General features: G+C 30.9%; 1 long non-coding RNA gene across 2 annotated transcripts; it reads left to right on the top strand.

The window, feature by feature from the left end:
* Positions 1 to 3,971: 3,971 nt before the first annotated feature.
* On the top strand, positions 3,972 to 10,007 carry LOC105196586. 2 transcript variants are annotated; one of them, XR_003269225.2, is made up of 4 exons: positions 3,972 to 8,781; positions 8,846 to 8,987; positions 9,068 to 9,256; positions 9,534 to 10,007. It is a non-coding gene; the product is annotated as an uncharacterized LOC105196586 (long non-coding RNA). The 2 variants fall into 2 exon arrangements; XR_003269224.2 differs by having other exon boundaries at positions 3,974 to 8,987.
* Positions 10,008 to 16,332: the final 6,325 nt, after the last annotated feature.

Genomic DNA, 16,332 nt, shown 5'->3' with positions numbered 1-16,332 from the left:
GAAATTAGTTAAATTAGTCAAATCTCATCATTTTCGATTAACTAATATAAAATCGATTGATTAAATTATGAATTGCCAATTGTAAAACTTAAAATTAATCAATTCTAATCTAATTTTTTAACCATATAGATACCAGATGCGAATTATATATAACAAATTTAATATAAAACAGTCAAAGCAAGATCTTTATGCTGAAATAATATGTTATATGTTTTTATTCATTTTGAACTGCGCGCCATTACAAACACAGTTCTTGAAAATAAAACTTAATTAAATTGAAAATTAATTTAATACTAAAAAATATAGATCAAGCTCTGTGCAAAAGCAAATTTTAGTTGTCAAAAAATCGATAGAGAGCAGGCATAAGTGGGTGTTGGGAAATGGATATATAATTATTATTCGATATTTACACTCAAAACATGAACGTTTCGAGCTTGCCTTTTTTCAACACGCAAAATAAATAATTTGATTACATAATCATCTAACAAGGAAAAGTCTCAAGGTGTTTACCTCCGATTTAGACGAGCCTTTAATATGTTGTAGTATAGATAAAAATAAGAGACACATATTTTTTTATACGTGCCAATACTCACTTTTAAGGGATAAAACACCTCTTTGAAGAAAATCAGTTTTTTTTAAGCGTATATCCGCGAAACTATAGAAGATATGAGAAAATGTTCTAATTTAGAGTTGAATGCCTTAAAGAATGGCTTTATAACAGTAATAAAGAAAAATTAAAAAAAAATTTTTTAAACTTTTTTCCATCATTTACTTTTTTTTTAATTTGTATTTTTTTTATAAACACAATAAAGTTTATTTTATTACGAATTTAATAGTATATGATAAAATTATATTGCGACATTACCATTTTCCAAAAATAAAAACTTCTCTACACGCGTGGTACGCATACCTGTCCGTGCGCTACGAAAGTATCCCTCTTCGAGTTGACGAGCTTTTTTTTATATTGCAATACAGATAAAAATAAGGGATCACGTTTTTTTTATACGTATGTACCCAATGTCACTTTTAGGAGGTAAAACATCCCATTGAAAAAAATCAGTTTTCTTTATTCGAAGTATGTGTCCCTTATTTTGATCTGTACTACAACATATTAAAGGCTCTTCTAAATCGGAGGAGGACACCTCGAGATCTTTCCTTGTAAATAAAAATGTAAAACGTGATGGTACTCAGACATAATAATGTAAATAAATTAATTTAATTATATCTGAGATTGAACAGAAAACATCTAAATAAAAGTAAATGTGTAAATCGTGACGCTACGTAGATACAGTGATATGACCAAGGTTTCTTCTAATAAATTTTTTCCTGTTGATAGTATGTGGAACTTATAGAATTTTTATTGTGCCGAAATCAATTGTATTATTTGATTGGATTAAGTGATTATAGTTAAATGTAAAGTTATCCTAAATAGAATAAACTTATTGGCCCGAAGTAATGAGTAAATAATGTAAACTTTCAAATCTGAACAGAATAGTTTCAACTTACGTGGAGCACGTCATGCTTTTTTATTAAAATCTTTGTCATGGGCAATGCTTACAGTCCTAGTGAAACACACTATTGTCAACGTGTTTCCAAGATGAGATTTAAAAGACTGAAGATTCGAATATCTGCCTTGCTGTCTTATATATGTATTTAGGTGATTGGCTTTCAAGAAGTTTATTTGTGATTTATTGCTCTTATTCTGAAAGCTTTTCGAGGATATTGATATGCTTTATCTAATTACTCTGTATCTTTCATGAGGTTAATACTGTTCCTTTAATGTGTAACATTTTGGAAACAAGTCATTGACAATTTAAATTTAATTTAATATTAGTTGAGGGATCCAAGTTTAAACTCTAGTCCAACTAATATTTTTTGCAACAAATTTTTCACGTTCTTCGGGGGGGATTATAAAGATGCAAGTTAGCATCAGTATTATTAAATTAACTTTTAATTTAATTATGTTTTATTTTTAAAAACTATATTTGAATCCGAAAGTAACAGCGCGCAGTTCAAAAAGAATAAAAACATGTAACACATTATTTCATTACTATGACCGTCTCAGCCTATTTTATATTAAATTTGTTTCAATTTTTTAATTATTTTAATTAAAAATATTAATTATTAATTAAAACTACTTGACTTTAATTAATAATTTTAATTAATTATTAATTAAAAAGAATATATTTTGCATAAATAAATTATAATTTGCAAAAAAATGGACAAAAAGAACAATTTTGATAGTCAATCTTGAAACAGATGACGCATAGAATTTGCTATGTAGAAATACATGCATTTTACGTGATTTTGAGAACTCGCAGAAATTGTTGGGTTCTTTTCACTCAATTTTACTGAATAAAATTGTTAATTATAGTCAGAATAATATCTTACTATTTAGGAAAAATTTTGGAACTCATTTTAGACAAAAGGAAGTAATTGTTAATTTTATAAATATTTTGAATCATGTAGAGAGCCTATTCGCTTCCCCAATAACACGCAATCTGCGCGCAGATTGTCAGCCAATTTGAACAAATGGTGACAGCAGATCCATGATTATTTGTGACCGCATTAACCTCAAGATCTGTCGACAAAATCTATTAAATTTCTACTAACAAGTCGTGCTAACAGATTGATGGCAAAAGCAGTTTCTGCGCGTGTATACAATCTGGCAAATTAACAGCAGAAAATGAGAACGACCTGCAAATTCTGCTCGATTATTTTTTGGCCAATCTGCTGATATAGCATGGCCAGCAGGCTTCATTATTTTTTATGGCAGTTTGTTGACTGCATCAGATAATACAGATACTGTGTGCAATTTACTGCTATTAAAGCAGTATGATAGCATGTTCTGCGCGAAATCTGTTTCTTCAGGCTTGACTATCTGGATTTTTACCACCAATTCATCAAATCCTGTCAACAAGGTCAATTTTTACTACAAGTCTATTCATATAAAATGTCAATAGGTTCTGTCAACAGAACATAAACAAAATGTGACCTCAGATGAGGTTAGTCCATTTCTGTAATATTTTCTGATCACATTTAAAATATTTCAATTTTAATAATTAAATCATATTAAAAGTTTTGTTTATATTTTGTCTATATTATGTTTAATAACTAAAATTTTAATGATTAAAATATTTTAATTCTTATAATCAAAAATTTATTTCTGATATTTAAAGATTTATATTAAGTATATTTATATAACTGCATATGCATACTTCTGGAGGGATAAAATTATTTTTGCACATGTAAGGTCAATTTTTTTGATACGCCTTTGACGTTGGCTACAAAATCCATAGAAAATCCATCAAAACTTTTTTACGCTCATCCAATAAATTTTAAGCTTTTGGCATTGCTACTAAAATTTTTGTAAAACGATTGACCCAATATATTATTTATCCAATTAATGCAGTCCAATCTTTGTATTCCTAACATGTGTGTGTTGGGACCAAACTTCCTATTCTTAACATTCTTTCGGATCTTATTTTAATGGCATATGCAAAAAGTTGTTAGGGCTTTTACTGGTTATTTTTTTACTCTAATTTTACACATATAGGTAATATGTACGTTACATATTACTCATTTGTCTTGATAAGGCAACATTTATTAAATTGTAACGAAATCTTTCATAAAAATTGTAATCAACAGTTATGTATGTACATTTACAAAAATAGATGTAGAAATATTAATCTTTTATAAAATATTAACAATTGTTCAATTAATTTTGAAATAGTATTTTGGTACAACTGAAACGATATGACGAATCATCTTAGTGATATATTTGCAAAATTAAATTTGGAAAAAAATTGTTTAATAATTTAAGAAAAATATTTTTAGCTGTGTTATGTGTAAAACTTTTAAGAATATAATTAATCCAAATAAATGTTTACAAAAGTGCACAATTATTCTTAAATTATAATGTAGAAGTATTGTTGTACGAAATATTATACATTCAGCATGGCAACATTTTAAGTAAAAAATTAAACGGTTTTTTAAATAATTGTAAAATATTTATATCTTAAATTTAGATTTATTTAATTTTTAATAAATTATTTAGAAATTTTATTTTGACAAAATTGCTGCGTTCTAATGTATCATCTTAGCGCAATTATTCAAAATTTTTATCAATTTATGATATTATTGTACAATATTCACATAATGGGAGTATAATAATGTAACTCAAAAATTATCATTTCTGAATTGTCTGTAAAAATATATATTCTGTAAAAATAAAAATAATTCTGATGAGAACTCAGTACACTGAATAAAGAGCTAATGTTTTTATTCAATCAGTACACCAAATCGTTATATCAAAGCATTCAAAAATATTATGAAATTTTTATAGTTTAAAACATTCAAATTAGAAAACTTTTTAAATTATTGCGTTAAATAAGCCTTACAAAAAGTACATGCAACTTAGGCGTTGATGGTCCGAAATAACACTCAAATTAAGTGTTAACTCCCAAATAAATTTTGAACTTGAGGGTTAACATTCAATTTGAGTGTCATTTCGGATCACTAACGCCTAGTTGAGTGTATTTTTTTGTAAGGGAAGTAATATAAATACAGATAACAAGTAGTAAATATACATATGAACTAGTAAAAGAGCAACATAGAAAAAGATATTAAGAATACGAAGATATTTGGAATATAAAGATTTGACTGTAAGTAGCAATGACAGTAAATTACAACTGCTTACAGTTGTACAGGAAAGTAACAAAAAGCCAAAGGTAATCTAAGCGGAAATTATAAACCGTATTCGCATTCAATATTTCACATTTTAATACACATTCAAAATCATATGTACAAAATATACATCACACAATTTTTCTAATGACAAAACTTACTACTTCATATCAAGTGCTAGAAAATCAATTTTTAGTCTTTTTAATCTTTTATTTTATTTTTAGCACTAGACTCTGATTAGAATATAAATTTGAATCCAAGGAGTAAACATTGAAACTTTGCAAAATTCAAGGAATATTATATATATGAAACTACAATTTTAGATAATGCATTTTATATTATTTTATATATGAAACAACTTTATTGAACAATGGATATTCACATAATTTTTATATAGAATTACAAATTGTTAACAAAAAATTATATTTTAAAGCTTCTGACTAGTCGCCGCGACAATTAAAAATGTACCATCATAAGCAAAAAATCACACATAAGTTTCTTGCGTGCCATTTGTAAATAAAAAGAATGTAACTAAAACAAAATAATAAGATCGCTTTAAAACTTGTAAAAATGGATCTCAATTATTCTTTTTAATCGTGACAGTCAGTAAATAGTATAAAAAGTGAAACCTATTGAGACAGGAAAATATACGGTTAGGCTGAAATTCTTACGTGCTATTTATAAATAAAGAAAATTTAAATAAAATAATAAGATCATTTTAAAGCACTTGTAAAATTGGTTTGACTCTTTCTTTTTCCGCCAAACAGTCACTAAATTAGTCATAAAAAGCACGAAAAGTGAAATCTATTCAAACAGGAAAACACGGACAACTGTTGAAAAGAGTGATAAATATGTTTTTATGTATAAAATTTAAAGATAATTTTACTTAATATTTTAATGAATTTGGTAAATACGAGACAAGTCACATTTGCACAATGCGAAGCATATAATAACGAAACGACATGCAAGACATTTCACGTTACAACATGTCACGTTTCATGCCTATTAGTTTTAATTTTTCCCATGACACTATGTCGCCACTATCAACGCAGAGTTCTCGGCTGACTAGTCAAGAATCTTAATATGTGTATGAAACTTTTATTATTTTACTCAAAAAAAAATGCTAGTAATTTGTTAGTAAATTAGTAACAAATCAATTTTGACTGCAGATTTATAGTTATTTGTTCGATCAGTTAATTAACATTTTTTTAACAAAACATATGATATGTCTATTAACTATGTTAGCAAATTGTTAGCATAAATCAAACAAGATCTACGCACACGAGCAATTTAACAGATTGCAGAAATTGAACAGAAGCTACAAATCCTATTAGATTTTTGCCACCAATCTACTAAAAATGTATGTGAGCAGATTCTGTCATATTTTTGACGGCATTGCGTAATCTGATGTGTAGAGAGAGATGGGAGATCACTGGGAGATTACTTGGTTGGATTTTGTACATTGTGCGTGCATACGTGCGTGCGCGCATACGCGTGTCTGTGCGTACGTATATATTTTTGAAGTGTACATACATGTGTATTTGTGAGACTTTATATAGATGCACTTTTTTCTATTAAATTGAGAAGTTTTATTCTAAACTTTTAACGCAGTGCCTCTTCTAAATTTACCATAGTCGTCGGCTATCTTCGCTGATTTCTCAAACGATCTTCCATTAAGGATGCGCGAAGTAATATATGTCGAAAAGGTAACAACACTTTTTACTAAAAAAAGTGTTTACATATACATACAAACACATATACACTCCATGCACGTACACGCACACACACATACATATGATGTGAAATTCGACCGAGCAACCTTTTCATAATGCACATCGGTTTACGCAAATGCAGGTGATATCGTGTTAAATTCAAAAAAAAACGGGAGACTTTAAATTGTGACATCTTGCTAACTAATGAATGTAGAGAAAAATTTTTCTTTTTATTTCAAAGAGCAAATTTCATTATATTTTGAGATATTATCAATGATTATGTTCGCTAATTTTTTTTTATAAGCAGTAGAGGACTACAAATTTGCAGATTTTTATTATCTCAAATACATCTTTATTCAAAACCGACCACATCTTTAAATAATAAACTGAATAAAAATTGAACTAAATCACCTTATAGTAGAGAGTTTACCCTGTAAAGCTCTTTATTTGATTTATTTTTACGTTATTTATTAACTGAGTAATTTAAAGTTTAAAACTGGGCAAAAATTTACTGAAGAAAAGTTGTTCCCTGATTTTTTTGAGCAGTGTATACATAAATTTGCGTTTTAATATAATGTATATTATTCTATTAATAAAATAGTTAGATTAAAATTATTTCTTTAAAATAAAAATTAAAAAATTAGAAACGTCATTTTTAAACATTTTTTTAGTAGCAATAAAAACATTTCAAATATCTGCAAAATAGCAGGATTTGCTCGATTTCTTCTATCAATTTGCCATTAGATTATACCCTCAGATCTTCCTTGATTTCAATCGTCAATTTGCCAATCGGTTACGTCAACAAACTTTTCTTTTTAATGATCATCTGCTGTCATGTCATATTAGCAGATTTTATTCACATAATACACGTTTATAGTGAACACAGGTACTGGATTTGTTGTCATTTTTTAAGCAAATTTATTGTGTAATTTGACGACAATTTGCTATGAATTTATTCACTGGACAGATATTACAGACTCTGTGAAATGTGTTGTATTTCTGCCATCAAAAATTCGTAGCATACTCTGTTTAAAATCTGTCTCTACAGACTTTGCTATCTGGGTTACTTATCTATAGTTATTTATATTTTATTATATATATGTCACACTAGAATGAATATAAAAATTATAATATACGATGCGAATACAGTTTTATGTATACATAAATTTGAATATTCTTGGAAAACGAAGAATTTTTCAATCGAATGCTATTGTTAGTATTTTTAGTTTTTATGTTATGTTTCATTAGTAACATGCGTAATATCAGTATGTTGTATCATAATTGTTACATACGTTATGCGATCGCCCGTATTGTGTTTGTATTATATTAATTATTGTATTATTTTGGGATTGTATATATTTAATAATTATTATAATAGCAAGAGAGAGGAAGTTTTTGTCCTGAAATTCCTATTATTTTATAAATTAGAAGTTGATTAAGTGCATTTCCGGTATTTAAGTATTAATTTCAAAAAAAGGTATTAAGATCGTGTATTATAAAAAAATCATTTATATATACATAACATATAATGAGTGAAAACATTGTGAGCTTATTATTAGAATAAAATTATATTCTTATTGTACATTTTTTATCCTATTTTTATTCAGTTGACATTCAAAATAAAAATATTGTGCTTTTTATTTCTCCTACGTATTTAAATGTAAAATGGCGAGGTACAGTAGCGTATAAAAGTAGTTTATATAGTATTTAGCTGATTCATATTTTATCGTGTATTAACTTTTATGTTGCATCTTTTTTTAATAAATTTTTGTATTTCAAAATTTTTATAAATAATATTTAAATTTAGTTTATCATAAATTGTCTATGCATTTATTCATTTCATCCATATTATTAAAACAATACATATGTTTGCGTTCACACATACACACACGTGGTTTGTTCAGATTTTCTCTCCCTCCCCTCTCTCTCTCTCTCTCTCTCTTCCTCTCCCTCTCTCTGAGTATCTCAGATTTCTCAGGGAGAAATGATAAGTCAGATCGGCATCAAATTAATATCATTTTGACGATTAAAATCAAATTTGACATCTACATCGATGTTAAAATGTTCGAATTTTGATGCTATTTAAATATTAATATCGACATCGAATTAATATCGATTCGGCACCCTAACAGCACAACTATCTATATGTCGACTGTAAGTCGACTTTTGCGAGTCAGGCTTTCAGTAGTTGACTGCAAGACGACTTTGCATAGACGTCTGCAGACGTCTTTCAAAAGTTGACTTTAAGACGTCTAGAAAAAGACATTTTGAAATCGACTGGACTGAGCGCCACTGCAGTGAGCAAACACCGCTGTCACCGATGCTGCGTGACAGCGTCGAGCGGGAGTCATCAAGTTTCTCGCGAGAGTCAAGCCGCGTTGTTGTAAGTTGTAATCCTAGTCATCTGTCGGCTCTTTTGCTTATTAAATAAAGACTATTAATTTCAGCCGTTCGGACATCCAGAGTTCTCTTGTACTCTCCGCTATTTTCTATTATCTATCGCAGCGTGTGCAGCCATACCGGTCATGTACGGCAATTGCCATTGTGAGCTGTTGTTGAGGGACAGTCGAGTCGTGAAGTGGGACTATGGTATGTATTTTTTTGTAAAACCATCAATATCAATTAGATATAAATCCAAATATTCAAACAATCAATTGCAAATATTTTAGTTTCGAGATCAGTGGTGTCGAAGCAGTTAAAAACACTGGAGATATGTGTATCGAGATTTCTCTGCCAAAGCATTTCCAATCCATGGTATTTATGTCGCTGTCGAGGTTGAGTAGCACGAAAACTGGCAGAGTCATAAAGAACTTTACGTGACGGAGAAAAGAAGCTACAACTGAACGTATTTACTACAAGTGAGCTTTGCCTTTAAAACAAAAATTAATTTGTTCATTTGAAAAACAACGTACGTCAACAACTCTTACTTTTAGAGAATTAAAGATGTCTAGTTTTTACAACTGCAGCACTAAAATTACTTAAAAATTAATATTAATTAAATATTGTTATAGATATTAACATCTTGATTTTGACGCTCAATTAATTTTTTTTTATTTAAATTGAATTATTTTTTAAATAATTGATTCAATTGTATTCTCAATAATATCACTTTTAATTTGTGCATTATAATTGCAGAAAAGAACACAATTAAAGAATGTACCAGCAATCAAGATAAACAAATTATCCCTCAATATCTTGCGTAAAACAAAGTGACATTCTTCATTCATTAGAGATTCGAGTTGCAGAATGCGAAATGAAGAAGAATATTTTATCTATGATACGTATGGACTGGACCCCTTTGCAGCACCCCTTTGCAACAAAGAATCCATTTCTTAAAATGTTAGCTAAGTTCTATAATTTATATAGAAGGAACATTTTACATTGGGGCGGATCCCGATAGCGCACGGGACCGATAGCACACCACCACTCACAGCGGCCGATGCCTAGAGTTTTTCCGTTGGTTAGATAAGTCAAGATAATTGGTTGGTGGGCTATCGCACCGTGCGCTATCGGATCCGGTTCTTTTCATTGACATTGTATAAATTTAGAATCTATACATGTATACAGGGTATTTAACGAGAGGTGAGAAATAAAGGTTTTTTTTTCTTATGTGACGTCCATTAATATAATATAATTAAAAAATTTTATTATTATTTTTATAACTATTATTCTTAATAAATGCATCTGTATACACTATTAATATTATGCGACATAATATTGTATACATTGAGTTATTGTGATATACATATACACACACAAAGTTAAACAAATGCGCACAATACACATACACAAATGTACACATTTATATTCGCTTTATATATTGTAACAATTTTCTTTTTTTTTTAATAAAACAAATTGGACAAGTAAAAAATGTCTTATAACATATTTTCCCGATTTCAATATTCCTTCCTTTACAACTGCATAGAATGTCTGTATGATGGCTAACTATAATCGACTTTTAGAGACGTTTTTAAGTCATATATTTGAAGACAACTATAATCGACTTATAGTTGTCTTCAAATATATGACTTAAAAACGTCTCTAAAAGTCGACTTATAGTTGTCGATTAAAGTGGGACATTGTATGACTTATAGACGTCTTTAAGTCGTCTAAAGTCGATTCACGGACGTCCATTTTCCAGACGTTTAGCAGTTATGGCTGACTCATAGTCGACTTAAAGTCGACTTTATGCTGTTAGGGCAATAATTTAATTATTTTTTGAGAGTCGTTTAATGAATTAAAAGGACGAAAAAATTATACCAGAAGTTAAAATATTAAAATATTAAAAATATTAAATTATTAAAAATACATTTTATTTAAACTTGCCTATAATACTTTAATTTATTCCTGAAATCAAACCATAGACTAAGGTAGACGGAGCCTTTGTACGAGGGGTAGCTGAGATTAGCGATAAGGAGGGGACTATCAGCACTTCGGGTATTTCCCATCGACATACAGAAGTCGATGCTATTTCCGCAGTGTTCGGCTATATTTGTAATATAGCCGAACTTACATAAATTTGGGATGCCAGAAGAGCTTGACTACGCGGAGCTGCGCGGAGCTATATTCAAAATTATACTGACACCAATTTTTTAAGTTTAATACTTTAAACCATTTATTTTTTCGATTAATATCTTTTAGAAATCTAAAAATTACGAATTATTTAAATACCTTATTATTATTATTATTATTTCAATACGTATGGAGATGAAAGGAATTAAAAACAGCGTTGTCGCGTATTGCTATCGAATACGGCAGTATTTCGCTGGTGGTGTTAGATCACAAAAGTAGACGTGTTTCTCGACTAACGTTTATTCGCCATATTGACCTAGTTTATATCGTTAAAACTTTGGTACTCGTATTAAGTGCGCACTACAGTCCTATATAAAGAGAAAAGCGACATCGAACTCCCACCACAACCTTCAGTATCCAATTGAGGTCCTCCATCGCCATTTTGGGACCGCTTAACGTCATCAAATACCATTCGTATCAAGGTGCGAATTCATACAGCGATAAATCGCTGGCGACTTTCCCCTTCTACCTCGATTTTCCCCTTCTACACATACTTGTGCCGAATCCGTCGACAAATCGTCAGAAGTTCAACTTGGTTGAACTTCAGCGACAAGTCGACACAATCGTGAGCAGTATGGAATCTTCAAATACTAGTTTAGGAACGGATACGTGAAAAAAGCTATGATCCTGACGGTCTTTTAAGTATGGAGCTACCCAATACTGCTTCTTTTTGTAATGCCGTTTCTCTTGTGTTTTTTGCAATTCCAACATTATAGCAGGAATATTGGAGTAATATTGGAGGTAATATTGGAGTTTTTGAGCCAACTGATTTTAAACATTTATTACACAGTCTGCATTGTTTTGTAATAGATTGTATCCTTTAGCTCTAGAATTATTACAAAATGGGGCTGCACAGCCACCCATTTTTGATAGGTTTTAAAATAAACTTGCACAAAGAACACACAACAATAGTTTTACGTGTCACGTGATTTCGCGTTTAAGTTGAGGTTAGACACGTCCAGAATAAGTTTGAGAGAGAGGTGTATCTCTTTCTCTCTCGTGCGATTTTGCCCAAATCGCGTCTTGTCCAGACTCTGATATAGGGGGGACAATCATGAAACTTTTTCCCTAGGGCGGAAACGTGAAAAGTAAAAATCTTTACCATTGAAGTTAATGGAGAAATTTTTCACTTTTCACGTTTCCGCCTTAGGGAAAAAGTTTCATGATCGACCCCAGGGTCTCTACGCTGCGTACGCTCTACACGCCATCTATTGTCTACATGCTATTATTCTAAAGAGAGCTTGCGCTCAAACAAGCGTAAAGGCGCCTTTACATAGGAGCGTCGAGCATCGAGCGTCAAGGACAATTTCATTGAGGCAATGTTCTGATATTTATTGCTAAAACTGTAAATTTATAGTTAATGTTGCATATATAAAATATTGAAATATATATTTTATAAATTTTCAGTTATTATATGTTAAAAAATGTTTATACATCAAACATAACCTCTCTTATTTACAACGTAACCTTACTTATTTGCCCTTCTAGCATCAAAAAGCTAGAATCTGCAAATCCAGATTCTAGCGTTAAGAAGCTGCGCAATTTAATGCTGGACGCTCGACGCACGACGCTTGCATGTAACTGCACCTTAATAAAAACTGCGTAACGCGAAACGCACGTGATTGGTCTGGGGAGACTCCATGGGTAGTGCTATCACATGGAACGGAATAGCGGAACGCGGAACAAGAGTGAAACCAATCACGTGCCTTCCGCGTTAGGCCCAAATCACACTAGCAATTGACAATTGCGATTGACGATTAACGATTACTTTTTAAACCAATCAGAGCAAAACAGTCGGTGGCTGCTTTGCTCTAATCGGTTGAAAAGTAATCGCTAATCGTCAATCGCAATCGTCAATCGCTAGGTGTGATTTGGACTTTACGCAGCTTTTATTACGCAGTTTTCTAGATCTCCCATCCCCATGGAGCGGAATGAGCACATCGCGAAATGAACAGCAAGTAACCATAAATAACCTTTAAATATTGTTTTTATTGCTCGTTGATTATTATGATGCACTAAAATACTGAATAAAATGCGTTTTTTTATTGAAAATATTGATTAAAAGTGAAAAAATTTATAAAATTAGTTTTACTATGCTTTAACCTCTTTGAAATAATCATTTGTAATTGGCTGCACAAAATCCGCGATGCGTTTATTCCGCTCTATGGGGATGGAAAGTTTAGAAAACTGCGTAATAAAAGCTGCGTAACGCGGAACGCACGTTATTGGTGAACTGGACTCCAATAGCGCACTGTGCGATAGCCCACCAACCAATCATCTTGACTTATCTAACCCAACCTACAGAAAATCTCTAGGCATCTGCCATTGTGAGTGGTTTGTATGCTTGTATGCAGGATGTGCGTTATCGGGATCCGCCGATAATATACACTCCGTTTGTTTTCTGTTCCTGAACTCCCTAAATTAGTGTGCACTTAAAATAAAATAGATATATATTTGAAAGTTACTGAAAGCAAGAAGAAACGTTCCAGTGCAGTCTAGTGCAGGAATAAAAAACAAGCCTACTGATTTTGATAGATACAATAGAAAGATCTATGGGTAAGATATTGCTATTATATTAACAGTTGACAATTAAAGTTGGTTTATAATAGCCGTAACCGTAAAAAATTGACCAATCATGGTCGATTTATAGAAGAATAGTTGACTATGATTGGTCAATTTTTTATAGATTCCGGCATAAGTTAGCGGTTATGGCCTGCATAAACCAACCTTTAAGGGCTCGCACATGAAATGTATAATAGAGCCTAAGCGTAGCATAAGGCCTCTGGACCAAGGCTGCGTTCAGATTCTCCACCCGGTGAGTGATCTCTGGGTGACTGGGTAAATGGGCGGAGCTAATGAAAAGCTCCCTAGTGGTTTATGGAATCTGAACGCACTCTCAAACATTGGGTGTGTTTAGCAAATAACGCTGAGAAATAGTAACATAAATATCTCAGATTCGGAATAAATTACATAATAAATTAAGATAAACGATAAAGATAATACATAAATATTTTACTATGAATATTTTTATCAATATAGCTAAAGTAGATGAAAATTAAATGTTAGTAGAATAGGACGAATCAATTTAAACAATGAAAATAAATTTTTATTTTAACAAATTAGATGAAGATATATATTGCGCATATCATCTATTATATGTATAGGCTTGTTTTCTATTCCTGCACTAGACTGCATTGGAACGTTCCTTCTTGTTTTCACTAACTTTCAAATATATATTTATTTCACTTTAAGTGCACACTAATTCAGGGAGTTCAGGAACAGAAAACAAACAGTATATTTTATTAGTATCAGAAAATATTTAATAATACTAAAAATCTTTAACATAATAATCTCAAATATAAATATTTATATAACGGTTTTGTGAGACTGTAGACCAAGAAACCTTACATTAATAGAATAAAAGATTAATATTTATTAATCTGTAATTACATAAACAGAATAATAAACAAAACGTTTAAACTTTACTTGGTTATTAACGTTTTTCTTTATTCTATTTATACATTTTAATTTTTATTTACTATAATATTTTAAATTAAATTTATTTTTTTATTTTAAATTTGTTTTAAATATACGAGCTTTATCACAAATATATAGAAATTTTTATAGCGATACATTTTGGAACGCATCTTTACGTCACCCACCCGTTTCACCCGGCTCAAGGACCCATGTGGTTTTTCCACTCTCTCGGGATAGACAGAGTGATAAAGTGAACGACCCACCTAATGTCCGGTAGGGGCACTTTAAAGGAATCTGAACGCTCTTTAGGTGCCTGGGTGCACTCGGGTGGGGAATCTGAACGCAGTCCAATGGGAATCTTATGTAAATGAATATGGCAACTTTATGCTAGATGCTTATTGGTTCATCGGTCTTACGCTGTGCTAATGTTATGTTATGCATTTCATGTGCGAGACCCTTTACGCATTCGTAAGTTTTGCTTCATAGGACATAGGGAAATACAATTCAGCGGAACGTTTTTGACGGAATATTTGTAGGACCAATCATGAGCGTTTCGCCAATTCCGCATTGTGTATGTACACCCAAAGACTTTGATTCTGTCCATGGGGAAATTTTCCAAACTGAGAAGTCGCTATCTTTCTACATACTTACAGTTCATGATTAACGTAACGACCAATAAGCTCTAGTAGTTTCATTAATCATAAACTGTGAGTATATAGAAAGTGATGACTTCTCAGTTTGGAAAATTTCCCTATGGACAGAATTAAAATCCTTGGGTGTACACCCAAGGACTTTGATTCTGTCCATAGGGAAATTTTCCAAACTGAGAAGTCATCACTTTCTATATACTCACAGTTTATGATTAATGAAACTACTAGGGGCCAGTTTCACAACTTAGTTTAACCGGAGTTTAAACCTTTAAACTTGGTTTACGGTAAATATTGTGTCCCACAACTGTCTTAAACCTCGGTTAACGTTGTTAAACTGCGGTTAAAGTTGAACGGCGAAATTCGGGCGTTTAAGGTAGATAACCGAGGTTTAATACTGCAGCGCCACTGCTTTCAGTAATCTTTCGAGTATTGTACTTCATGGCTGATATCTCCACGGAATTGTAAAAAGGTTATGTTGCAAGATATGGCTCTGGAATATATGTTATCGTCATCTGACGATGAAGATTTTGTGCAAATAATAAATCGACGCCCGAGAATAATTAGAAGACGACCGTCATATTTTGAAGAATTTGATGACATTGATTTTTATGCTCGATTTCGCTTAACCAAGGAATCTGTTACTGCAGTCTAAGAGAAATCAAAGAAGAAATTTCTTATAAAACAGAACAGTAAAAATAGTTTTGTAATATTATTAAATTAGTACTTATAGATTACATACTATAATTACGATGACCATATGTGTTTTTCCAAAGAACAGTTTTTTTTTATTTCGAGTGGCTGTCTTTTAGATTTATTTATTTTTTTCAAAACTCAATTTTGTCTTTCATTCTAATCTGTTGTTCTTTATTTTATGAGAAATTTTTTTCTAATTAGTGTTCCAATGTTTAATGTACTTAATAAAGTGTAAATTTTTACAGTAACAATTGAATTTAATTGTTTAGTTCAAACTGATTTGGAAACATGTAAGAAGAAAACTTTAAAACTTTTAAATTTGTTCATTACTTTTTGCCTTGGTGTATAGAACCTGTAATATCTCATTCCCTACTCTTCGGTAACAACCAATCACACTACTTGTTCTAGAAGAAAGATAAGTCTGTTGAAGTTTCTTCGCATAGATTATAGGTTTACGTAACCTAGAGTTAAAATTTGGTTGTGAAACGCGATAGAAGTTTAACCGTGGCGTTAAACTTGACGGTAGTTCAACTAAGCTCGGG

Source organism: Solenopsis invicta, chromosome 9, assembly GCF_016802725.1.
Source record: "Solenopsis invicta isolate M01_SB chromosome 9, UNIL_Sinv_3.0, whole genome shotgun sequence".
Taxonomy (NCBI): Eukaryota; Metazoa; Arthropoda; class Insecta; order Hymenoptera; family Formicidae; genus Solenopsis; species Solenopsis invicta.
The sequence above is the reverse complement of the archived record's forward strand: the minus strand, read 5'-3'. Positions and strand labels throughout refer to the sequence as shown.